This window comes from Mixophyes fleayi, chromosome 3, assembly GCF_038048845.1.
Source record: "Mixophyes fleayi isolate aMixFle1 chromosome 3, aMixFle1.hap1, whole genome shotgun sequence".
Lineage (NCBI taxonomy): Eukaryota > Metazoa > Chordata > Amphibia > Anura > Limnodynastidae > Mixophyes > Mixophyes fleayi.
The window spans coordinates 179,828,813-179,855,967 of NC_134404.1; positions in this window are offsets into that span (position 1 = coordinate 179,828,813).

Consider the following 27,155-nt stretch of genomic DNA (forward strand, 5'->3'; position numbering starts at 1 on the left):
TGGAGAAAGGAGCCTGATGCTACTGCATCTACCCTCAGCCTCGGGATACCCGGATCAGGACTGCCAGCCGTGACCGGAAGTGACGCCAGAGGCAAGACCGCCGAGCCAGCCGCAGTAACTACGGCCGATGCAACAACCACCCCGGCATCAGCTACAGCCCCCACGGGTTCCTTCACGGGCGGCTCCCCCTCCTGCCTCCTGATTTTATCATACAGGGAGTCTACCCCCGCATCAACAGGAGTATCCATCACCGGGTTAGCAGGTAAACATGATTGATCACCGGCCGAGGCATCCACATTACAGGACTCCATGTGTTGTAGTTGCTCAGTCAGGCGTTGCAGATTTTGTTCTTTCAGTAACAAATTAGCCAAAAGTTCCTCTATCTCCAAACGCATAACTACTCTTTCCCTGCTAAAAGCACAATTGCTCTTTTATTTCAGTGCAGATATTTGTCTTTTCAACCTCGCTATATCAGCGATCAGCCCCTCATGACGTTCCTTGGTAATTGGCTCTTCGACCTCCCCCTCCGATTCAGGTAAGTCAATACTACCAGGATCCACATCAACGACAAGAGGTTTCTCTCCTCGGGACACGGCGTGATCCACTGACAGGCTGTCCCGGATTTCTGCTTGCGGTAACTCCGGATCGCTCGCACCAGTTGTAATTTCATGGGTCTCATCAGGCGGTGCCACGGATGCTGGGGAGTCCGACTTGTTAGACTGCACAGACGGGTCTCCCACGGTCCTCGGTTGTGTAGACACCGGGACTTGCTTACCTGCACCACTCGGAGAGGAGTCCGACATGTTAAATGGCACAGACGGGCCTCCCACGGTCCTTGGTTGTGTAGACACCGGGACTTGTTCACTTGTACCACTCGGAGAGGAGTCCGACATGTTAAGTGGCACAGACGGATCTATCGCGGTCCCCAGTTGCATAGTCACTATGACCACATTGGCTTCATTCGCTTTCCCCACCATGTTTAATTTCACAGTGGGAGTTCAATGCCGGCGCCTAGTTGCCTCACTAGGGCCTGTTAATGGGATGGTCCTCAGATACAGCCTCCCCTGAATTCAAGTCCATGCAGGGGGAGCATTCTTCAACCAAGGTCATAGCCTGAGGCCCAGAGATTTCCCCCGTGATATTGCTTGGGGGGGGGGGGGCTTCAGCAATAATGCTGGCAGCTTGACTGCGACTTTCCATGCTAGAGGGGTCATCAACCATGCTGGCTAAGATGTTTTGAGGCTGCAAAAGGGAAGAATTTACCCCAGAGATCACACTTTCTGGAGGTGGAGTAGGCCTGGAAACCTGGGGGCTTTCCTCCTCGCCTCCCCCAGGATCCTCCATCCTTCCTGGATCAAACAAAGTACTATTCTGCGTCTGCAGGAGCTCTCCAACACACAACCTACTCTATGGAATTCCCCCCACTGTAATGCTCTAACAATATTGGTGGCATTATCAGAAATCCCATATTCTCAGTCCAAGCAGGATAAGCCCTTTATTATAAAGGGCTTACAAAAATACATCCCTTTATTTTTTCAAACAGGTTGTCAGCAGTATTACCTCTGACCTGCACCTTGTCTCGTCTCTGATAACTACCTCTCACTCCCGCCTGCATCGATAGTGGATATTGGACGCAGATCTAATACTAGCAAAGTCGCCATGACGTCTGTGATCCGCTTTGCGACTGGGTGACAGCTTTCAATCTTGCTAAGGATTGTTTAACAGTCAATTGTTGCAAACTACTAGTAGTATCCTTCTTGGTCTGCTTCTGGGTTGAAGATCCACCCCCAGTAGCAGGAGCAGCAGCAGTGGGCCTAACGCATAAGGATTCTTCTGAGTCCTGGGTACGGGAGGAGTCAACTCGCATTAGCAACTTGGATGCAGGACTAACTCCTATCATTTGTGAGGATATTGATGATGAATGTGTTGGGGGGTGTAGATTGTAGGTGCTGGGATCTAGATGAGAAAAGGGAGGTAGCTGATCCTGGACTGCTTGTTGTTATTTTTTCGCATAAGTAACTGATTTCCCCAAGAACTTTCCATGAACTCGCTTCAAATGGCGTAACATGGATGAGGATCCTAGATGATTAAGGTGCCTACCTCTACTGACTGTGACTTTACAAACGCTACAAATGGCTAGACAACTGTTGTCAGGATTATGGTAAAAATAATTCCACACATAAGAGGTGGATTTTTTTGGTCTGATACCCAGGCATGACAATAGCCTTCTTCTTATTACTGGCAAGAACTGCTGCAGTCTTTCTTTGAAAGTGTATGAAAATAATATTGTGATGTGTGAGGTGGTCAAAATTGACTGCAAATAACTTGAAATTAGTGTTATTGAGGTTAATAATAATGTAGGAACAAAAAAAGAGCAAAATTATGTGATTTTAGCATATTTTAGCAATTTTTCTAAAAAATACAGATCCAAAACCAAAACACAAGGGCGGTTTTGCCAAACCCAAATCCAAAACACAAAGCTAATCCAGATCCAAAACCAAGACCAAAACGACTTCACGGGGATCAGTGAGCATCTCTACTTTTTAGCCATGTTGTTATCAGGAAGTATCAGTGATGGAACTATAACATCGCCTTGGAAAAGTACTTCTGGGGTTAAATTCCCCCTCCACAGGGAATGCTCACTAGTGAGCTTTACAGACAGCCAGAAGCCGGACCCAGTAGGGGGTCACCTGAGGAAAGACACCTGGGAATGTAGGGAAGGAAGCTGGATAGTTTGAGAAGCCCACCAATCGAGACCTTTTGCAACTCTCACTGGAATTATTTTAACTGATTTCCTCACTTGTTGGACCTGCTATTGTTAAAGGGACCGTACTGTACCTATGCCACTGGATTTATTTGAACTGATTTCCTCACTTTTTGGACCTGGTATCATTAAGGGGGCCTGCTGTATTTATTCCTGTTCTGCAAAATAAATCCTCCTTCTATTTTTTCCTCTAATACTGTGTCTGAGTGATTTGGGAGCCACGTATCTTCACATTTAGTGGCAAGCGGTGGGATCACTCAGTGACAAGCACGGAATTAGAAAGGCACAGCAGAATGGAGGCAGCAGCACAAACATACGGAAACACCAAGAAAGGAATCCTGAAAAAGCTTTGTGAGGCAAGAAGTATTGAGATCAACTCAAAGAAAACCAGGGGGTCCCTAATCGAAAAATTGGCTCAGTGGGACCTAGAAAACCTTGGTGAGGAGGAAAAAGAAGCGGTTCAGGACCCGTCAGGAGACCCGAGTATTGGAACCAGGGGGATGACAACCCAGGCAGCTGCAATAATTGTTGGCAACACGGAACAGCTGCAGATTTGGTTGGATGTACTTGGACCAGGAGCTGCTGCACATGAGAAGGCAGCAGTATTGGGAGATGCTGCGATTGGGATATGTCACAAATCGGGATCTTAGCCGCACTTACCTCATCCGCCGCTGTCATATCACGGCTACCTGGGTCCCTTCTGGTCATCTGCAGCATTCCCGTTCTCCACACCTTCATTTGTAAACAAACACATACTGTCTGTCCTGCTGCATGGGCGCGGCCATCTTGGATGCAGTCAGGTGATCAGTCCTAACCAACCAGATTCAGAAGCTGTGATCACATGAACTGATCAGCCAATAGTTGTTTGGGACATCCTATTTAAACCTGCTGCTGTGATCTGTTCATTGCCAGAACAACACACTTCTCCCCAGAGGATAGTTCTTGGCTCCAGTGTTCCTGACTGCATTACAAGTGCAGTAATCCTGTCTGCACTCCTAAGTGCAGTGTTCCTGACTGCATTACAAGTGCAGTGTTCCTGGCTGCATTACAAGTGCAGTGTTCCTGACTGCATTACAAGTGCAGTGTTCCTGACTGCATTACAAGTGCAGTGTTCCTGACTGCATTACAAGTGCAGTGTTCCTGACTGCATCACAAGTGCAGTGTTCCTGACTGCATTACAAGTGCAGTGTTCCTGTCTACATTTCCAGACTGCTAATTCCCCTGCTATATTCTACAATCAGCACGAACATGAGCAAGAAGTTCATCCAGGCTGCTAAGTTCTGTTTCACTCCTGCTCCAGCTAGTCCCAAGGGTCCCGAATCGGATCAAGAAATTCAGACGACCGTGACAGTTTGTTCTGGCCTAATGGATCCGCTAGGGGAACATACCCCGAGGGAGGACTCTGTCCAAATATTAGCTGAACGCATTGAGAGACAAGAAACTAACCAGGGGCAAATTTTGAGATTGCTGCATGATGTTTCTACACGTATGGATACCTTGCAGTTATTCCGCAGTCAACCATCCCAGACTCCGCCTGAGCCAGTAATACCTGCTTCACTACTTACTTCATCCAGACTCCATCTTCCCATGCCAGCTAAATACAATGGCGATCCGAAGAATTGCCGCGGGTTTCTCAACCAGTGTAGTATACACTTTGAATTACAACCCGGAAATTTCCCCACTGCACGTACCAAAACTGCTTATATTGTTTCGCTACTATCAGGGCAAGCTCTGGCATGGGCATCACCGCTCTGGGAAAAATCTGACCCAATTTTATTTGACATTGATAGCTTCCTGTCTACCTTCCGCAGAATATTCGACGAGCCTGGAAGAACAACGTCAGCCGCTTTAGATATTCTGCGCCTTCGGCAAGGGCAGCAGTCTGTGGGCCAATATGCCGTTCAATTTCAAACACTTTCCTCTGAACTATCTTGGAATAACGATGCTCTTGTTGCGGTTTTCTGGCAGGGCCTGTCTGACCACATTAAGGATGTATTAGCGTCTCGGGACTTACCTACAACGCTAGACCAATTGATTACCACCTGCAATCGGGTTGATCTTCGGTTCAGAGAAAGAGCTCTAGAAAAGAGGAAGCTGAAACACCCCAAGTTCCACCCTATTCAACGGGTCCGTGTACCGTCTCCTTTCCCCGAAGGACCCATGCAATTAGGCAAAGCACGTCTTTTACCCACCGAGCGAGAACGGCGAGTTAGAGAGAAACTTTGCTTATACTGTGCCAGTTCCGGACATCTGTTACATCATTGTCCTCGTAAGCCGGGTAAACACAACCTCCTAGCTGACGATGAGGAAGTGAGCCTAGGAGTGGCTCTTCGCTCCCCACAAGGCAAGGACTGTATTATCCCAGTCACTCTGAAACACGCTCAAGGCTCCCAATACATTTCAGCCCTGCTGGATTCTGGAGCAGCTGGGAATTTCATGTCTGCCAGATTAGCTGCTGAACTAGCCATTCCACTAGAGAAAATTCCAGTGACCATCTTTCTCTCTGCGGTTGACGGTAGCCGTATTCCAGGGGGTACCATTACGCATCAGACTTCTCCAGTGACGCTCCAAATAGGAGTTCTGCATTCCGAGTCTCTTACCTTTTTGGTCATCCCAGAAGCCACTAGCCCTGTGGTTCTCGGGTTTCCATGGCTTCAAACGCATAACCCCCATATTGACTGGTCGACTCCACAAATCCTGGCGTGGGCTCCAACTTGTTTCGGGTCCTGTTTACAACGTGTTCTTCCACATTGCTCCACCTCTGATAAGGAAGTTTTGCCAGTTCCTTCTGCCTACCAAGAGTTCACAGACGTTTTCAGTAAGCAGGCCGCTGAAACTCTACCACCTCATCGGGATTGGGACTGTCCCATTGATCTTGTTCCGGGTAAAACCCCACCGCGTGGCAGAGTCTACCCTCTTTCTATCCCTGAGACAAAATCTATGTCTGAATATGTAAAAGAGAACTTGGAAAGGGGCTTCATTCGCCCATCCTCTTCACCGGCAGGAGCCGGATTCTTTTTTGTAAAAAGAAAAGATGGTAGATTACGTCCCTGCATCGATTACCGAGGTCTCAACGACATTACCATCAAGAACCGGTATCCTCTGCCCCTCATCACAGAGTTATTTGACAGAGTCAAAGGTGCGCAAATATTTACGAAGTTGGATCTCCGCGGGGCCTACAATTTGATCCGTATCAGGCGTGGCGATGAATGGAAAACCGCCTTTAACACCAGGGATGGGCACTACGAATATCTTGTCATGCCATTCGGTCTGAGCAATGCCCCAGCGGTTTTTCAGAATTTCATAAACGAAATCTTTCGGGACTTACTGTACCATACTATTGTGGTATATTTGGACGATATCCTCGTTTTCTCCTCTGATATCCAGTCCCATCGCAGACATGTTAAAGAGGTCCTCAGCCGTCTCAGAAGGAATAAACTGTATTGCAAGCTTGAAAAATGCACCTTCGAAGTTGAATCCATTCCATTCCTGGGGTATATCATCTCGGGCACCGGTCTCCGTATGGACCCAGAGAAGGTGCAAGCTATTCTTAACTGGCCTCAACCATCTACACTAAAGGCAGTACAGCGATTTCTGGGATTTGCTAACTACTATCGAAAATTTATTCGTGGCTACTCTACTGTAGTAGCACCACTCACCGCCCTCACCAAAAAAGGAGCTAATCCTGCCAAGTGGTCTGAAGAAGCCCAATCTGCTTTTCAACTTCTGAAACAAGCATTTATTTCTGCTCCCATACTGAGGCAACCAGATTTAACCTGTCCATTCTACTTGGAAGTTGATGCCTCATCTGTCGGAGTAGGGGCAGTTCTCTCCCAAAAACCAGCTGATGAGCAATGGCATCCCTGCGGGTTCTTCTCCCGAAAATTTTTACCAGCTGAACGAAATTATGCCATAGGGGACAAAGAGCTGCTTGCCATCAAATTGGCGCTTGAAGAGTGGAGACATTTACTTGAGGGAGCTCGTTATCCTGTCACAATATACACGGATCACAAGAATCTGCTCTACCTTAAAACTGCACAGTGCATGAATCCACGTCAGGCCCGATGGGCACTATTCTTTTCTCGATTTGATATCCATGTCACCTTCCGTCCCGGTTCCAAAAATCGCAAGGCCGATGCTCTGTCACGTTCTATGGTAAAAGAAGAAGATTCCATCATTGTGGATCCACGGCCTATTATCAGCCCACTCAGCATCGCAGTCAGTAGACCCGACAATACACCTCCCCAGGGGAAAACTTTTGTTCCTGAGAATCTGCGTAAAAAATTGCTCCAATGGGCACATTGTTCCAGATTTGCCGGTCATGCTGGCATCCGCAAAACTCAGTCTTTCATATTGAGAAGCTACTGGTGGCCTACGCTTCATCAGGATGTTCAGCAATTTGTTTCCGCATGTGGCAGCTGTGCCCAACATAAAAGTTCAAGACAATCTTCAGCTGGTCAACTTTTGCCTCTGCCTATTCCCACCAAACCCTGGACCCATATTTCTATGGACTTTGTTTCCGATTTGCCCAATTCTAATAATTTCAATACCATCTGGGTCATCGTTGACCGATTCTCTAAAATGGCGCATTTTGTTCCTCTCCGTGGACTCCCATCAGCACCTATCCTGGCTCAGCAATTTATAAAGGAGATCTTCCGTTTGCATGGGTGTCCTGAAGAAATCGTCTCAGATAGAGGAGTTCAGTTTGTGGCGAAATTCTGGAGATCCTTGTGCCAAGCACTACAGATCAAACTAAACTTCTCTTCGGCCTATCATCCCCAATCCAACGGGCAAACGGAAAGAGTTAATCAAGACCTAGAAACATTTCTCCGTTTGTACATATCCTCTTCTCAAGACGACTGGGTAGATCTGCTTCCTTGGGCAGAATTTGCTCATAATAATCATTATCACGAATCCTCTGCTTCCACTCCATTTCATACGGTCTATGGCCTACACCCCAGGGTACCCTTGTTTACTCCACTTCCTACAGCCTCAGTACCTGCCTCTGAAGTTTTCCTAAAGAATTTTTCAGGCCACTGGCGCCAGGTACGGGAATCTCTACTTAAGGCGTCCCAACGCTACAAGATTCAAGCCGACAAAAAGCGACGAGCCATTCCAAGCTTGAAACCCGGAGACAGAGTCTGGCTGTCTACTCGCAATCTACGCCTCAGAGTTCCATCTATGAAATTCGCTCCTCGCTTTATTGGACCGTTTAACATCTCCCGAGTCATCAATCCAGTGTCCTACAAATTACATCTACCATCTTACCTCAGGGTACCCAACACCTTCCATATCTCTCTCTTGAAACCACTGGTGCTAAATCGGTTTTATACACCCAAACTGGTTTCTCCTGAAGTGCAGACTGAACATGGTGACGAATATGAAATTAAAGAGATCTTGGACTCTCGGTTTCGACATAAAACCTTACAATATCTAGTCGACTGGAAAGGCTATGGTCCAGAAGAGAGGGCCTGGATCAAAGCTTCTGATGTTCACGCTCCATCTCTCATCAAAAAATTTCACCGCAAGTTTCCAACTAAGCCCCAATCTAAGTGTCCAGTGGCCACTCGTAAGGGAGGGGGTACTGTCACAAATCGGGATCTTAGCCGCACTTACCTCATCCGCCGCTGTCATATCACGGCTACCTGGGTCCCTTCTGGTCATCTGCAGCATTCCCGTTCTCCACACCTTCATTTGTAAACAAACACATACTGTCTGTCCTGCTGCATGGGCGCGGCCATCTTGGATGCAGTCAGGTGATCAGTCCTAACCAACCAGATTCAGAAGCTGTGATCACATGAACTGATCAGCCAATAGTTGTTTGGGACATCCTATTTAAACCTGCTGCTGTGATCTGTTCATTGCCAGAACAACACACTTCTCCCCAGAGGATAGTTCTTGGCTCCAGTGTTCCTGACTGCATTACAAGTGCAGTAATCCTGTCTGCACTCCTAAGTGCAGTGTTCCTGACTGCATTACAAGTGCAGTGTTCCTGGCTGCATTACAAGTGCAGTGTTCCTGACTGCATTACAAGTGCAGTGTTCCTGACTGCATTACAAGTGCAGTGTTCCTGACTGCATTACAAGTGCAGTGTTCCTGACTGCATCACAAGTGCAGTGTTCCTGACTGCATTACAAGTGCAGTGTTCCTGTCTACATTTCCAGACTGCTAATTCCCCTGCTATATTCTACAATCAGCACGAACATGAGCAAGAAGTTCATCCAGGCTGCTAAGTTCTGTTTCACTCCTGCTCCAGCTAGTCCCAAGGGTCCCGAATCGGATCAAGAAATTCAGACGACCGTGACAGGATATCACAATGTACCACGCTTTGTGGAATCAGCCACGGACATTCACACTCACCTTCAGTTATTTGAGTGGCAATGCATGATAGAACTGTGGCGGAGTGGTCGAAATATTTGATATCTAGTTTGATGGGCCGAGCACAGGAGGCATACCATGCCCTAAGCCCAGAGCAAGGAAGAGACTATCAGGAGATTAGGAAAGTATGATTGGCTCGATATGCAGTCACCCCTGAATACTAAGTTCAGAACAATGGCAAGAAGCAGTGACTCTTCTTATACAGAATTTATCAGTTTATTGCAAAGAAACTGTAATCGGTAGCTAGAAGGGAAGCACGCCACAACCGTAATGGACATTAAAAACATCTTTATATTGGAGCAGCTAATGAATAAAATGGCTCCAGAAATTAGAGAGTGGGCGGTGTACAGAAATCCCACTATCCCAGAGAAAACAGCAGCATTAGCCGATGAATTCCTGGAAAACCTTCCTCGCTAGCGGAGCTAGCGGAGGTGAATGGGTGACTATTCGAAGGACCCTACCCGATCAAGATACACCACCGGCTACATCACGCCCCATGTTGCCACTTACCCTAGCTACGCACTCTAGTGCGGCCGAACCTCGTGGTCCGGCAGTATCCGACCATATGAGGTGCTATACTTGCCAACAACCGGGACATATACAAAGAAATTGCCCAGAAATTGACCGTTCTCTTGCTTGAGACCAGCTGTGCCCTGAGTTTCAGTGTGCCAAGGAACATCAATTGAGGAGGGGAGGGGTACTATGATCCTGATGCCCCAGGGCGGAGGAAGTAGTCTATCAGGTGGAGGTGGTAGCGGCAATCGGCAAGGCTACCCCTGCTAATATAATTGGACACCTGCAGCCTGTAAAAGGGAATGGTCAGGAACTGCAGAGTCTCCGGGACTCGAGGGCTTCTATTACTGTGATACGGCCCAGTTTAGTCCCACCTACTCAATGGCTGAATCGTAAAATCAAAATTTCGATGGTGGGAGGCCAGATTACAGTAATCCCCATGGCCAGGGTTAACTTGAATTGGGGCCAGGGTTCGAGGGAGGTGAATGTGGGACTTTTGGATGGATTACCTACCCACTTTATTCTGGGGAATGATGAGGTGGGCTTTGGTGACAGCTCCCGAGGACCCACCCATATCGGCACCAGAAGTCCCTGTTGGATCAGCTGCCACACCACCTGAATTGCTGTCTGTAACGCTGTACCAGACTTACCTGACATTGACATGAATCTGGGGGAGGACTGCATTTAGGGAAGCCCAACGGACTGACCCATCTGTAGATGGTCTCTGCAGTGCGGCGGAAAAGACAGACTGGGGACCTCAGGAGGATAGGATTATGTGGGAAGAAGGGAGGTTGTACCGGGTGCCCGCCAAGGCTGACCCTCTAGAGCCAGAAGTGGCTAGGAAACAGCTGATTGTTCCCCAGCAATACCATCGCTGATTACTAGCTTTAGACCATGACATCCCCCTAGCTGGCCACTTAGGGGTTCTTAAAACCCATGTTGCTAAATTTCTTCTGGCCTTGAGTTAACCAGGAGGTCAAACACTATAAGTCCTCATGCGATGTATGCCAACTCCTCGGGGGACCCCCACATCGAGTCCTCCTACAGTCCATGCCCATCATAGGTGTGCCGTTTAGGAGGTTAGCCACGGACATTGTGGGACCTTTTAAGAAACCAAGCCGAACAGTGAAGAAGTATATCCTGACCGCAGTCAACTATCCGACGAGATATCCTGAGGCAGTGGCACTAGCATCCATAGATACTGAACATATTGCTCAGGCTCCCATGGATATCTTTAGCCATGTCTCAAGAAGTAGCCACTGACCAGGTGATGCAATATCAAGGAGACTTGCTGCAGACAGTATGGGATTAATTTGGGGTCCATCCCTTCCGCACAACCCCCTGTGCCATCCCCAGACTAACAGTTTTTGCGAGAGATTTAATGGGACCCTTAAGCAGTTGCTGCGGGCACATGCAGAGTGGGGGAGACTGGGACAAGCCATTGCTGCAACTATTATTCCTGTGACTAGATCACTTATAAATAACTTATGGTATACATTTATTTAAAGAAATAGCGCAGGGCGCTTATTTATATAATTGCCAATGTACTAATTTTTGATATAAGAAATCTTTATTTCTGAGACCAGGGGAGAAAATTTGTTTTTTCTGTTTTAACCTTGCTAGAAGAAATGCATTATTTCTGATGTAAATATCTGATACAATAAAGCTTTGTTTAGAAAGTCTTTTGTATATATTGGTGTAAGGAAATGCCTTGTTTGGGGTTTGCAACTTTTCTTGCATTTCCTCTAGCAAGGTTAAAACAGAAAAACTAATTTTCTCCCTGGTCTCAGAAATAAAGATTTCAGTGCATTGGCAATTATATAAATAAATGCCCTGCGCTATTTCCTTTAAATAAATTTATACCATAAGTTATTTATAAGTGATCCAGTCACAATTCGCGTACCGCAAAGTGTCGCAGGATTCTATCGGGTTCTCTCCTTTTGAGTTATTATATGCTCGAAGGGTACGGGGACCTCTTGACCTAGTCCGGTCCGGGAAAGCTGGGAAGGGTCATTCCAGGAACCTGAAGTTCCAGTCTTGGAATATGTGGTACAAATGAGGGATAGACTGCAGAGGTTGATGCAGCTCGCTCTTGACCATACTGTGGGGGCACAGGAACGGCATCACCATTATTACAACTAGGGGGCTCGAGAAAGGGAGTAAGAAGTTGGACAGAAATTGATGGTGTTAATACCTGCCAGAAAGCACAAGTTACAGGCGACCTGGGCAGGGCCCTATAACGTAGTGGACAGACAGGGCCAGGTAGATTACGTTATTGCACTAGATCGAATCGGGAAGCGGGTCGGTACCTATCACATTAATAGGTTAAAAGAGTATGTCACCAGGGAAATAGGGGTCGTGGAAATCTACTGCCCATCTATTGACAACCCAGAGACTGACCCCATACTCTAAATTCTCGCAGAAACCAAAAAGGACCTAGGGGTAGAGGCTGTGCGCATAGGCTGCAGTCAACAGGAGCCCAGACTCAACAGATGAAGGGAGTATTGGAGGTAGAGCGACCTCAGTTCACCAGCATGCCTGGGTGCACACATGTAGTGACTCATTATGTTGACACCGGGGAGGCTCTGCCTTTTCGGCAACCCGTGTATCGAGTGACTCCCATGGTGCTTCACGTCATCAAAAAGAGGTTGATGAAATGCTGGCACTGGGAGTCAATATACCATTCAAAAGACCCTGGGCGGCCAGAGCTGTGTTCGTGCCCAAAAAGACCGGAGTACACACATCTGTGTGGATTATAGGAAACTGAACAAGGTGACGGTGACAGAGACGCGTATCCCATGCCCCGGGTATATGAGCTTTTACACAGGCTGGGGGCGGCTCGCTATTTGTCCACACTGGATCTTAGTAAGGGGTACTGGCAGATATCCCTTACCAGGGAGGCACAGGAGCGGTCTGCATTCACCACTCCGTTTGGACTATTTGAGTTTACGGCCATGCCCTTCGGAATGAAGAATGTCCCGGCCACCTTTCAGCGTACAGTAGACAGTTTGCTGACAGGGTGTGAGGAGTTTGCCCAGGCATACCTGAACGATATAGCTATTTTTAGTGATACCTGGGAGGACCACCAGCAGCATGTAGATTAAGTGTTAGCACAGATTAGCCAGGCAGGGTTGACGATCAAACCAAACAAATGTCAGATGGTGATGGCGGAGGTTTTGTACCTCGGGCACAGGGTTGGCCAAGGAAATATTCGACTAGAGCCAGAAAAAATTGATGCCATCCTGAATTGACCTCACCCCACCAACCAAAAACAGGTACGTGCCTTCCTTTGGATGGCGGGGTACTATCGCAAGTTTTTGCCCCAGTACAGCACCATTGCCAAGTCACTGACTGATTTGATGACCAAAAAGTACTCCCGACAAATTGACTGGACCCCTGATTGTGAGCACGTCTTTTCCCAGCTTAAGGATATCTTTTCCCGGTCCCCAGTATTAGCAGCCCCTGACTTCCGACCGCGCTTCATTGTGCAAACAGATGCTTTGGGCTGTGGAATAGGAGCTGTCCTGAGTAAAGTAGGGGAGGATGGTTGTGAACACCCAGTGGCCTATCCCTCCTGGAAACTTGTTGATCGCGAGATAGTATACGCCACTATTGAAAAGGAGTGCCTGGCCATAGTTTGGGCTCTCAAAAAGTTGCAGCCGTACTTATATGGGCGCCAGTTTTCCATGGTCACAGATCATAATCCCCTAGGTTAGCTACAACACACAACAGAGGACAATGAACGGTTGTTGAGATGGAGCTTGGCCTTACAACTGTATAACTTTTCCATCTCTCACGAAAAGGGTAAAGATCATGGAAACGCAGATGGCCTGTCCCATCAGCAGGACCCAGACTCTAAGCCTCGTTGTGCCCCTGGAGCTGTCCAGCCAGTCTTTCTCACCACGGGGTACACGGACTAAAAAGTGTGGGGAGAAATGTAAAGCAACAGGCATGGTGTATGGAACCAGTGTTACAACCTCTTAATCTAACCCATACCCAAACTGCACTTTTTAGCCATGTTGTTATCAGGAAGTATCATCGCCTTGGAAAGGTACTTCAGGGGTTAAATTTCACCTCCACACGGAACACTCAGGAGTTGAGTGAATTAAGCAATCATTGTTATTTCTGTTTGCTCTATTGTCCACTAGTGAGCTTTACAGACAGCCAGGAGCCGGACCCAGCAGGGGTCACCTGAGGGAAGACACCTGGGAAGGTAGGGGAGGGGGCTGGATAATGTGAAAAGCCCACCAATCAAGACCTTTTGCAACTCCTCTGGGCAGGCAGTTACCAAGGTGGGATTATAAGGTGATAAGAGGCTACCCTGGGAGCTGGACACGTTTGTGACTGACTTTGGCCAAGAGGTAATGCTCTGCCAGAGATGTGCTTTGAAACCTATCTCACTGGATTTATTGAAATTGAATTCCTCACTTGTTGGATCTGCTTTTGTCAGAGCGACCGTGCTGTACCTATTCTACTGGATTTTTTTGAACTGATATCTTCACTTGTTGGACCTGCTATCATTATGGGGGCCGTGCTGTATTTGATCCTTTTATGCAGAATAAATCATCCTTCTATTTTTCCTCTAATAACATGTCTGAGTGATTTGGGAACCATGTATCATCACGAGTGTATTTTCTTTTACCCTCCCTGTCCTATATTAGGCTAGATAGACACTGGAGAATTTACAGGCAATTATCGGGCCAATCCCCCTATAAAAGACTACTCTGCCACATATCGCGTTAGTGTGTATACTCACATGTCAAACAACAGTAGTTCCAAAGTGGTGATTGTCATTTAATTTGGTTAGTCGTACTGTTTAATAATCTTGTGTGTATGTGAGTGGAGGAGGGGGCTGATGGCAATGTGTGTGTGTGAAGGCAGCAGGGGGAGGGGTGATGGCAATGTGTGTCTGAAGGCAGTAGGGGGGGAGGCTGATGACAATGTGTGCGTGAAGGCAGCAGGGGGAGCTGAAGGCAATGTGTGTGAAGGTAGCAGGGGGGGCTGATGACAGTGTGTGTGTGAAGGTAGTAGGGGGGTGTTATGACAATGTGTGTGTGTGCAGGCAAGAGAGGGGGGCTGATGACAATTGGTGTGTGTGAAGGCAGCAGGGGGGGTCATGGCAATGGTGGATGTTGGCAAAGGGGGCTTGTGGAAATAGTGTGTTTTGACAAAGGGGGCTTGTGGCAATGGTGTGTGTTGGCAAAGGGGGCTTGTGGCAATGTAATATGGGTGTGAGGTAGGTGGTGGCTAATTAATGGGTGCTATTTGGTTTGTGGGGTGATGGTGGGGCAATTTCATTTAATAGCGAGGACTATTTAAGATGGGATGGTTTGGCGGCTATTGAATGTGGGTATGAGTTTGGGAAGAGGGCTATTTATTAAATATGAATATGAATTATTGAATGCCGGCATGGTCGTGGGAAATGGTTATATTTATTAAATGTAAATGCTGCTAATTTATTGCTGGGGCTGTTTGGAGGGAGGGAAATAGGTTTGTTTATTAAATGTGAATTCTAGCATTTTAATGTTGGGGCTGGAGGGAAGCCTGTTTATTAATTGTGGGTGCTTTTGATTTAACACCAGAGTTTGTTGGAGTTTTCTACATTTTATGTACTCATTTTTTTTCCAAATAGGTCCCCCAGTATTCCAGGATCCAGACAAGCGGCAACTGATCAAGAGACACCAGCAAGCACAGGTAGGGAAAGCAACAAGAACAGGTAGGAGAGAGCAGGACAGTCTGTCATCTGTATTTTTCTATATTGGCAGTTCCTCTGCAACATGTTATTAAATAAACATGAATATGTTTCAGCGGGACAGTCCTGATTTAGGGCTCTGTCCCATGAGTGGGAATGTTGGGACAATGGTGGTATGTAATGGGCAGTCTAGCAATATTCAGCCCTCTGATGGCATAATCAACTCTGCATTAACCCCGACTTTTTTTGTGTTTACCCTGCCTACACTTGATTTGGTCCTGCCCACATGAGGCCACTTTATGTTTCCAATCCACCCCTGCACAAGCCCCCTGTGCTATCACACACACATTACTGTGCCCCTTCATCACCACTTTGTGCCCCCTTATGATCACACTGCTCCCTCCATGCTGCTTTCCCCCTTCACCTGGCCCTCTGTCATCACACTGTGCATGCTGCTCCCCCCTCTCCTTCATCACACTGTGCCATGCTGCTCCCCCCCGACTTCATCACATTGTGACATCCTGCCCTCCACTCTCCTGCATCACTGTGCCATCCTGCCCCTCCTCTCCTTCATCACTGTGCCATGCTGCCTCCTCTCCTTCATCACTGTGCCATCCTGCCCCCCCTCCTTCATCACTCGGTGCCTTTCTGCTGGCTCCCCTTTATTTCCTCATACTGTGCCTTCCTCCCCCCCTTTATCCTCATACTGTGCAACTATCTCCACTTTATCCTCATACTGTGCCTCTCTCTCCCCCCTTTTCCTCATACTGTGCCTCTCCCCCCTTTTCCTCAAATTGTGCCTCCCTCACCCCCCCTTTTCCTCATATTGTGTCTCTCTCCCCCTTTTCCTCATATTGTGGCTCTCCCCCACCCTTTTTCGCATACTGTGCCTCTCTCCCCTCATTTTTTTCTCATACTGTGCTTTTCTGCTTTCCTCCCTTCTTTTACCTTTATATTAGCTTCTTTCTTCTCTTCTCTTTTTTTCTGTCTTCTTTCTTCTTGCTTTTTAATTGTTCCTCTCTGCGTCGATCCTCACTGAATGTTGGGTGTGACTTTATGACGTCACGCCCGACATTCAGGATGGATGGATGAGTATATGGATTTTTTTTACTACCCTGCTCCACCCCCACCAACAAAGGGGTGGAGCCCCACGAAGCCACAAGCCCCCTGTGCCATCACACACACATTTCTGTGCCCCTTTATCACCATGCTGTGCCCCCTTATGATCACACTGCTCCCTCCATGCTGCTTTTCCCCCTTCACCTGGCCCCCCCTCTCCTTCATCACTGTCCCATCCTGCCCCGCCTCTCTCCTTCATCACTGTGCCATCCTGCCTCGCCCCTCTCCTTCATCACTGTGCCATCCTGCCCCGCCTCTCTCCTTCATCACTGTGCCATCCTGCCCCGCCCCTCTCCTTCATCACTGTGCCATCCTGCCCTGCCCCTCTCCTTCATCACTGTGCCATTCTGCCCCCCCCTCTCCTTCATCACTGTGCTATCCTGCCCCTCCTCTCCTTCATCACTGTGCCATGCTGCCCCCTCTCGTTCATCACTGTGCCATCCTGCCCACCCTCCTTCATCACTCGGTGCCTTTCTGCTGGCCCCCCTTTTTTCCTCATACTTTGCCTTTCTCATCCCCATTTGCCTCTAACTGTGCCCCCCCCTTTTCCTCATATTGTGCCTCTCTCTCCCCTTTTCCTCATATTGTGGCTCTCCCCCCCCCTTTTCCTCATATTGTGCCTCTCCCCCCTTTTTCCTCATATTGTGCCTCTCCCCCCCCTTTTTCCTGATACTGTGCTTTTCTGCTTTTCTCCTTTGCATTAGCGTCTTTCTTCTCTTCTCTTTACTTCTGTCTTCTGTCTTCTTGCTTCTTTCTTGGTCCTCTCTGTGCCGCTCCTCACTGAATGTTGGGCGTGACTTGATGACATCACGCCCGACATTCAGTGTAAACAGAGCAGAGAAGGAGGAGGGATGCCGGCGCAGCGATCACGTGAGTATATGGATTTTTACTACCCTGCTCCCCCCACCAACAAAGGGGCGGAGCCCTCCAAGCCCCCTGTGCCATCACATACACACACTGCCACAAGCCCCCTGTGCCATCACACACACATTACTGTGCCCCTTCATCACCACGCTGTGCCCCCTTATGATCAGCATGGCCCCGTCATTACATTGTGCCATGCTGCTCCCCCCTCTCCTTCATCACACTGTGCCATGCTGTTCCCCCCTCTCCTTCATCACACTGTGCCATCCTGACCCCCCTCTCCTTCTTCACTGTGCCATCCTGCCCCCCTCTCCTTCATCATTGTGCCATCCTGCCCCGCCCTCTCCTTTTTCTCACTGTGCCATCCTGCCCCCCCTCTCCTTTATCACTGTGCCATCCTGCCCCCCCTCTCCTTCATCACTGTGCCATTCTGTCCCCCCTCTCCTAGTATCACTGTGTCACCCTGCCCTTCTTCTCCATCCCTGTTCCATCGTGCCCCCCCTCCTTCATCACTCGATGCCTTTCTGCTGGCCCCCCTTTTTCCTCATACTGTGCCTCTCTCGCCCCTTTTTCCTCATACTGTGCCTTTCTCTCCCCCCTTTTCCTCATATTGTGCTCACCCTCTTCCTCACATTGTGCCTCCCCCTCCCATTTTCCTCATATTGTGCCTCTCCCCCCTTTTCCTCATATTGTGCTCCCCCTCTTCCTCACATTGTGCCTCACCCCCCCTTTTTCCTCATATTGTGTCTCTCCCCTCTTTTTCCTCATATTGTGCCTCCCCCCCTTCTTCCTCATATTGTGCCTCTTCCCCCCCTTTTTCCTCATACTGTGCCTCTCCCCCTCACTTTTTCCTCATACTGTTTCTCTCTCTCCCCCTTTTTTCCTCATACCGTGCCTCTCTCCCCTCGTTTTTCATCATACTGTGCTTTTCTGCTTTTGTCCCTTCTTTTACCTTTGTATTAGCTTCTTTCTTCTTTTCTTCTGTCTTCTTGCTTCTTTCTTGGTCCTTTCTGCGCCACTCCTTACTGAATGTTGGGCTTGACTTGATGACGTCACGGCCGACATTTAGTGTAAACAGAGCAGAGAGGAAGGAGGAGGGACGCCGGCGCCGCAATCACGTGAGTATATGGATTTTTTTTTTATTACCTTGCTCCCCCCACCAATGAAGGGGTGGAGCCCCCCCAAAGAGTCAGGCAAGATATCAGAGCTGGCAGCAAACAAGGAAAATCCAGAAACGAAGCAAAAGTCAGGGCAACAGGCAAGAATCAAATCCAATAAACAAAGCCAAGGGCCATACACGAAAAATTCAAACAGCAACAGGTTCAAAGGCACGGGAGAATGCTAGAACACAGCAACTGAAAACTATAACTGGCAGGAAGGCTAAGCCCTCCCTGCCTTATATATATATAGAGACTGGCCAATGGTAGCAGAGGAGCCCAGCAGGGAGAAATCAGCCTCTGGGGCTGATTAATTAATAGATTAATACTATGCGCACAAGCCCGGCTGCCCCTAATGCCAGGACGCCTTGCTAGCTACTACAGCGTCCCTACCATTGCCTAGACAATGGCCAGGGTGAAAGCAGGAAGTGACGGTCCTGTCGTCATAGAGTCGGCCAGGACGCAGATGAGCAAAGAGTTGCGGCGGCTGGGCACCGCCGCGGCTAGTAACAGTACCCCTGCCCCTTGAGGAGGGTCAGCATGCAGGCGCTTCCAATGGACCCAAGATCGTTCTTCTGGGCCGTAGCCCTTCCAATATACCAGGAAATGGGTTTGCCCCTGGACCTTCTTGGAGTTGAGAATCTTTTCCACAATAAATTCATTAGAACCATGCACATTGACTGGTCGAGGTTTGGATGGTTCATGAGTCTCAAACTTGGTGGACGAGACAACAGGTTTCAAGAGGGAACAGTGGAACGTATTAGGGATTGTCAATGAAGAAGGAAACTTCAGCCTGAAGGTAACAGGGTTAACTTTTTTTAACTGCAGAGAAGGGTCCAATGAACCTAGGTCCCAATTTCTTGCAGGGTTGTTTGAGACTATTATTGCGGGTGGACAGCCAGACTTTGTCTCCTACTTTAAGATAACAATTCTTGCGATGATGATCCCAAATGTAAAGCGCTACGGAATTTGCTGACGCTATATAAATAAATGTTGTTGATGATGATGATGATCTGCAAAACATTTTGACCGAAAGGAGGCCTGAAGCAAGGCGGAATGGACCTTCTTCCAATTAATTCTGAGACGAATGACTGTTTGGCGTACTCCAGGAGAACCAGAAGGATTGATTGAAGAAAGAGAATTAGACCTGGGATGAAAGCCAAAATTGCAAAAGAATGGAGATGTGCGGGTGGAAGAATGACAAGAGTTATTATAGGCGAATTTGGCCCATGGAAGAAGAGAAGAGCAGTTGTTATGAAATTTGAAGAAGTATAGTCGAAGAAATTGTTCCAGAGACTGACTCTTTCTGTCTGTCCGTTTGACTGTGGATGATAGGCAGATGATAGACTGATGTTGATGGCCAGGTGAGAGCAGAAAAATCTTCAAATTTGAGAGATAAATTGAGAACCATGGTCAGAGACAATATCTTCAGGCAAAATGTGGAGACGGAAGACATGGCAGATGAACAATGATGCCAGGGTTTGAGCATTCGGTAGCCCTGCCAAAGGAATGAAATGGGCCATTTTGCTAATTCGATCTACCACCACCTAAATAGTATTGTGACCAGATGACCAGGGTAGATCCACTATGAAGTCCATTGAAAGATGTGACCAAGGTTTAGTTGGAGCAGACAAAGGCATAATTTGACCCGACGGGTTGCTTCTGGCAGACTTGTTTCTCGCTCAATTCTTACAGGAGAGAACGAAATCTTTAGCATCAGAGGACAAAGTGGGCCACCAAACAGTACGCAAGAGAACTTCAGTGATCTTGAAGATGCCTGGATGTCCAGCATTTTTATTTTCATGGGTTTCAGACAAAATGGCCTTCCTGAGATGGACTGGTACAAACAATTTGCCCAAAGGAGTCTCTGGAGGAGCAATTCTTTGGAACTAGCGGAGAGCAGCCCCTAGATCCTGGGTGAACCCTGCATGGATTGAGGCCGGAGGAATAATAGCGAGCGTAACAGTGAGTGGAGCATCCGCTTTAATATTTTTGGAGCCAGGTCTGTAGGAAATAACAAGCTTGAAGCGGGTGAAAAAAATGCCCAGCGTGCTTGTCTGGAATTTAAGCATTTGGCAGATTCAATAAATAACAGGTTTTTGTGATCCGTAAGCACAGAGATGTCCTGAACAGCTCCTAGCCAATGTCGCCAGTCTTCAAATGCCCACTTTATAGCTAAGAGTTCACGATTGCCCACGTCATAATTACTCTCAGCAGATGAGAATTTCCGTGAAAAGTAGGCACATGGATGTAGTTTGTAGTCTTGAAGATCCTTCTGGGACACTACAGCACCCGCACCTATATCAGAGGCATCCACTTCAATGACGAAAGGTAATTCAGGATTAGGTTGTCTTAAGACCAGAGCAGAGGCAAAGCTGACTTCAGAGCTTCAAAGGAGGCCATCAGCCCCTTTACGGGTTAAAGCAGTAAGAGGAGCTACAAGGATTAGTACAGATATCTTTAGATGGATTTCGGGGAGACGGGAAAAGTGAGAGGAAGGAAGAGAGGAAAGAAAGCCACAAGATATGAGAAAGAGAAAAAGGTGAAAGAAAGAATAGCCCAATAGGGCAATAACACTTTAACGAAGGGATCCAGGAGGGATCCAAACTGAATAAATATAAACATTATAAGGCTAACCAGTAGTCGTATAGGGAGCATTGGGGGTGGAAAGGCAGCATCAGTACAAACATACTGGTTGCGACAATTAGTAAATAATTTGCAACAAGTTAGTCATCCAGATGCATATGAAAATTGTGCAGGGGAGGGGGAAAAGGGAGGTGGAAGGGAAAGGGTGGGGGGATACAGGAAGAGGGGGAAGGGGATTAGAGAAAATTAAGGGAAGGGGGTGATATATGCAGAAATATGCAAAACATCAATGTAGTAAGATAAAAAAAAACAAGAACATTTTTGTTAAAGATGTACAATAAACATAATAACAGTAAACCAAAATGTATAACCTAAAGCTAGAGTTTTTGTTCTAACATTTATAAACATTTAGGAAAGGAACATCTAGTTGGTTGAAATTAAGGGCAGTGGAATGTTACTGAAGCTGGTGTCCATTATGATTACGATAAAGAATACAAAGGACCACTGAAGTAAGCAGACATTGGTGAGAAAAGTCATCTCTGCAGTGTCAAACTGTCCGTCGTAGAAACTTCAGGACAGATAAAATTTGGGAAGACCACATTGGTTTAGGAAACCCCTGCAAGACTTGGGATCACCGTCAAACTTCGGAGGATTGGTAATACGAAGCTGGGAAGAGGCAGCCGGAGAAGCAGTGGCACCCTGGACTGGAGGGTCTGGAGGTAGCGGATTGACATGAGCATCCAGCGTATTCTGCAGGGTATCTATGTGACTGGGAAGTCCCTTCAAGAACTGTAAAGTTGTGTCTGGTTCTTTTCTTGCTCATCCACACGTCCTTCTAATTGTCCCAAAAGATCTTGTGCCAATGGATTATCAGTTTCATCCATATCTTATTTTAGGTCAGAGCAAACTGTTATGCTCCAGAATGTTCTCTCAGTCTAGATTTACACGGGCCTAGAAATGCGTGGAGTCTAACCGCCCCCTGTCTTCTCCAAGAACCATCGCAACGTGGGATGGGTTTAGCTGCTAGGAGACTGCAGGTTGCGGCCCTTGGTTCGGTCCCTAGAAGTGAGAGGGATAGGAGAAATGGAAACAAAAGCAAAATAAACAGAGACAGTACCATAGGAGATGCTGGAGTGGAAAGATGATCGGTACAGCTGACACTCTGCAGAGAGGAGATACAGAAAGGGTGGTCAGAAAACAAGCCGGGTCTGATACACGATTCAGATGGCCAACTTCACACAGGGATGGAGCAAGAGAATAGTCAGAAGGGTAGCCGGGTTCGATACACAGGTCAGATGACTGAACAGCAGAAGTTAGAGCCGAGGAGCATTAACAGCAGAAAAGTCGGGTCTAGTACATAGGATAGAATCAGCAGACTGCAGAATCACAAGGACAAACAGAACTCACTGGAGTTAGTAGGTAAGTAACCTGTTGCTCTGACACAGGTTTAGTGTCAGAGACTCTCTTTTATACAGGAAGGGATTTCAAACTCACTGCCGCGGGATCATGTGATCATCCCCGCCAAGGAGTCATGTGACCCTTCTGCCGCGAACCCGGAAGTGTCATACGGCTAACAGAATTGGGCACAGGAGCGCGGGGAAGGTAAGAATCCTCACAACATATATCTTAGGGGTGTATCGTCTTCCTCTCTTCCATTTTCCCATATTATACCCTGTTCATAACTATAATCCCAATTTGATTAATCTCACTGGTTCAGATCATACTCAGATTTAGATTTTATATAATTTTTTTTGTTGTATGTCTCGTTTCTTCCTTATACACTCTAGTTTGTTTCTTAGAGATAGCAGGAAATATATTTTCTTTTTGTAGATCTTCCTTATCTCTTACATATTTTTTGTGTTTCTTCTCCTTAATGTTTTTTTCTTGTTTTCTCAATTTGGTGACCACAATCTCTTCTAATTGCTTATAATCTTCCAACTCTGAGAAAGGGGCGGTTAATGATTTCAACCCCTCAATTTCTTCCTCTCACTTACAATGAGTTCCATTAGGGAGAAGGAACAATTTTGTAAGATTCTCTGCCACTTCTCCACAAATCCCTTAAAATCTGATTTTAATGAATGCACTTTCAATAATTTCAAACCTCTGGGAATCATTTGGTCAGCTAGCTATTACTCTAAAGTGGCTATTTCCCACCAAATCTTACTTTCCTTAATCAATTTCCTTTCTAGTCTGACCATTATTCCCTCCAGAGCATCTTCAAAACAATCTAAATCTTCTTATAGTTTTCTCTATATATATTTCTCTATATTTAAACATATTATCTGCAGCAGGTGATACCAAAAATGGATTAGTATCTAGTATAACAAAAATAAGAATTGGTATGACTGCACTGATGAAAAAAGAGCTGCCCTCTATTATGCTGCACACAATACACTATAATGTGCTATTAAATCTAATAGGTAAAAAAATGTGGAATTATTGTTGGCGCTTCTTAGGTAGAAAATATATCAGAATACCAACAAGCATACATACACAAAATAGAAAGTCCAGATATGAAAATAACCACACCGTAATCCAGAGTCTGATTAGTCAATAAACAAATAAAGTCTATTTATACAATCAATGTTCATGATTTGAATCCAACAGAAGTTCTATGCAGAATTCCAAAAGTTTCCTCCCAGGGTAATGGAATATGCAATCAAAACAGAAAAGATCTCACAGCTGTTAGGAACCCCCCTAGCCGATACTGCACAACCCGGAATCTACTCTGCCGGTCAGGTGTTTACTGGAGACCCTAGTGTGGGGACTGACTGGGCCGCAGACTGGCAGAGGGTCAAGAAGTGCGTACCGGCTGGAGAGAACCCAGGAAAGTGGAGTGATGTCCAGCAAGGGTCAAGGGCCGGCAGCAGACAGTGAATCCAATAGACAAGACAAGGTCAGAGTCACAGGCACGGTAGCAAGGTCAAGATACAGGCAGGAAGGTCAGGGTCACGAGCAAACAGGCAGGGTCCAAATCCAAGCAAGAGGGAAATCCAATAGAGTGTCCACGGGACAGAGACAGGAACAAAAGCAGGTACTAGGTTAAAGCAGGTCAGCAGGACTGTGGCAGAGAAGCTAAAACCGGCAGTGAGGCTGCAGACATCACTGCCTTAAATACCAGCATAAGCCAATCAGAGCCTAGCTCTGAAATCACATGGAGCCTTCTGCCTAATTAAATAATCGCCCATTAAATTAGCCCACAGGTTTGTGTTTGATCCTGCGCACGCGCCCGGCTGTCCCCAGCCGCCGGGATGCGGCGCTACTCCTGCTGGTGTCCGACCGTTGCCAACGGTCGGGTAAACTCCGGAAATGACATCCCGGTGATCAAGGTGACGGCCGGGACGCAAGAGGGCATCAGAAGCAAGCCGCGACGGCTGTGAGTACCGCCGCGGCTCATAACAGTTCCCCCCTTGAGGAGGGGTTAAGGAACCCCGACACCCAGGCTTCTTAGGAAATCTTTTGAAGAACTCCCTCAGATGTTTGGTAGCATGGAGCTGTCTTCGCGGAACCCAAGACCGCTCTTCTAAACCACGATTCCTCCATTGAACTAAGAAGTGCACCTGCCCCTGCACTCTCTTAGAATCGAGGATCTTATGAATGATGTACTTGTTTGTGTTCCGTACAGAAGAACTCGAAGACTGGAATTGATTCGGGAATAACACAGGCTTAAGCAGAGAACAATGAAAAGTGTTGGGGATCCTCAAGGAACCAGGGATTTTCAATCTGAAGGTTACAGCATTAATTTTCTTGATAATGAGGAAAGGACCGATGAATTTAGGCCCCAGTTTTTTGCAAGGCTGTCTGAGCCTAATATTACATGTAGACAGTCACACTTTCTGGCCCACTTTGAGGGAGCAGGTGGTACGGTGGTGGTCCGAATTTTTTTTTGCAAAAAATGAGGCTTGTCTCAATGATGACTGCACTTTTTTCCAGATGACTTTGAGATCCCTGGCCGTAGAACAAATCTCCGGAATATCAGCGGACTTGAGAGAGTACAAGGAATTAGATCTGGGGTGAAAACCAAAATGGCAGTAAAATGGAGAGGTTTTGGTAGATGAGTGACATGAATTATTATACGCAAATTCTGTCCAGGGTAACAGAGAGGACCAGTTATCATGAAATTCCGAAGTGTAACATCGTAAGAATTGTTCTAAGGACTGGTTAACCCTTTCGGTTTGCCCATTCGACTGAGGGTGGTATGCAGACGAGAGGCTAATCTTGATCCCAAGAAGGGTACAAAAAGATTTCCAGAATTGTGCTACGAATTGGGAACCACGATTGGAAACGTTGTCAGTAAGAAGTCCATGGAGCCGGAATATATGTTGAATAAACAGAATGGTCAGATCTCGAGCACCAGGGAGCCTGGGTAGTGGTATGAAGTGTGACATCTTGCTGAAGCAGTCAACTACCACCCAGATGGTGTTGTGTCCAGCAGAGAGTGGCAGGTCAACTATAAAGTCCATAGACAAGTATGTCCAGGGTTTTGCAGGAATGGGCAATGGAAGCAACTGGCCTACAGGACGACTCCTGGGGACTTTACTCCTGGTACAACCCTCACAAGAGAGGACATAACTCTTGACATCAGCAGACAAAGATGGCCACCAGACAGTACGGGAGAGGATCTCCAAAGTCTTCTGTATTCCAGGATGTCCAGCAGTCTTACTATTATGTGCTTCTCGAAGCACTGCCTTCCTCAAATGAACTGGAACGAATAAACATCCCTCCGGAGTATTGTCAGGAGCTAATTTCTGAAACCTTTGCAACGTGCTGCTCAGGTCTTGGGTTAACCCAGCATGGAACATGGAAGAGGGAACGATAGGCTCAGGACTAGTAAGTGGAATATGATGTGCCAAGAAGCTTCTGGACAGAGCATCTGCTCGGACATTTTTGGAACCTGGACGGTAGATGATCACAAAGTTAAAACGGGTGAAGAACAGCGACCAACGAGACTGTCTGGGGTTCAGGCGTTTGGCTGACTGTATATATTGTAGATTCTTGTAATCAGTTATAACAGAGATCTGATGTGCAGCGCCTTCTAGCCAATGTCGCCACTCCTCAAAGGCCCATTTGATTGCCAATAGTTCCCGGTTACCCACATCATAGTTGGCTTCAGCTGAGGAGAACTGACGGGAGAAGTAGGCACATGGGTGTAGGCGGCGAGTATGGGGATCGTTTTGAGATAAGATGGCACCAGCACCGACGTCGGAGGCATCAACTTCAAGAACAAACGGTACTTCAGGATCTGGGTGTCTAAGGACCTGAGCAGATACAAACGCTTTCTTTAAGGTCTCAAACGCGGTTATTGCCTGGGGTGACCAGTTAGTTGGATCCATTCCTTTGCGAGTCAAGGTAACAATAGGAGCCACAATCTCAGCAAAATCTCAAATGAATCTTCTATAATAATTGGCGAACCCCAGGAACCTCTGTACCGCCTTGAGATTATTCGGTTGTACCCAATCCAGGATAGCTTGGACCTTGGTTGGATCCATGGAAAATCCATCAGAGGAGATTACATAACCTAGAAAGGATACTTTCTGTACCTCAAACTCACATTTTTCCAATTTAGCGTAGAGGTGGTGTTCTCGCAATTTCTGTAGAACTTGTCTGACATGACTCTGATGTACAGGTAATGATTTAGAATATATGAGGATGTCGTCCAAATAGACGACAACGAAATGACCAAGGAACTCCCATAGCACCTCATTAATCAGATCGTGGAACACCGCAGGCGCGCTACTAAGACCAAACGGCATGACCAGATACTCATAGTGGCCAGAAAGCGTATTGAATGCCGTCTTCCACTCATCTCCTTCTCTGATCCGGATGAGGTTATATGCACCACGAAGATCAATTTTGGTGAAACCTGTTGCACCTCTTAATTGATCGAACAATACGAAGATGAGAGGAAGGGGATAGGTGTTTTTGACTGTGATGAGGTTCAATCCTCTGTAGTCAATACAGGATCTTAGGCCTCCGTCTTTTTTGGACACAAAAAAACATCCAGCTCCTACTGGAGATTTAGATGGCCTGATGAACCCCTTTTTCAAATTTTCCTCAATATAATCCTGCATGGATTTGGTCT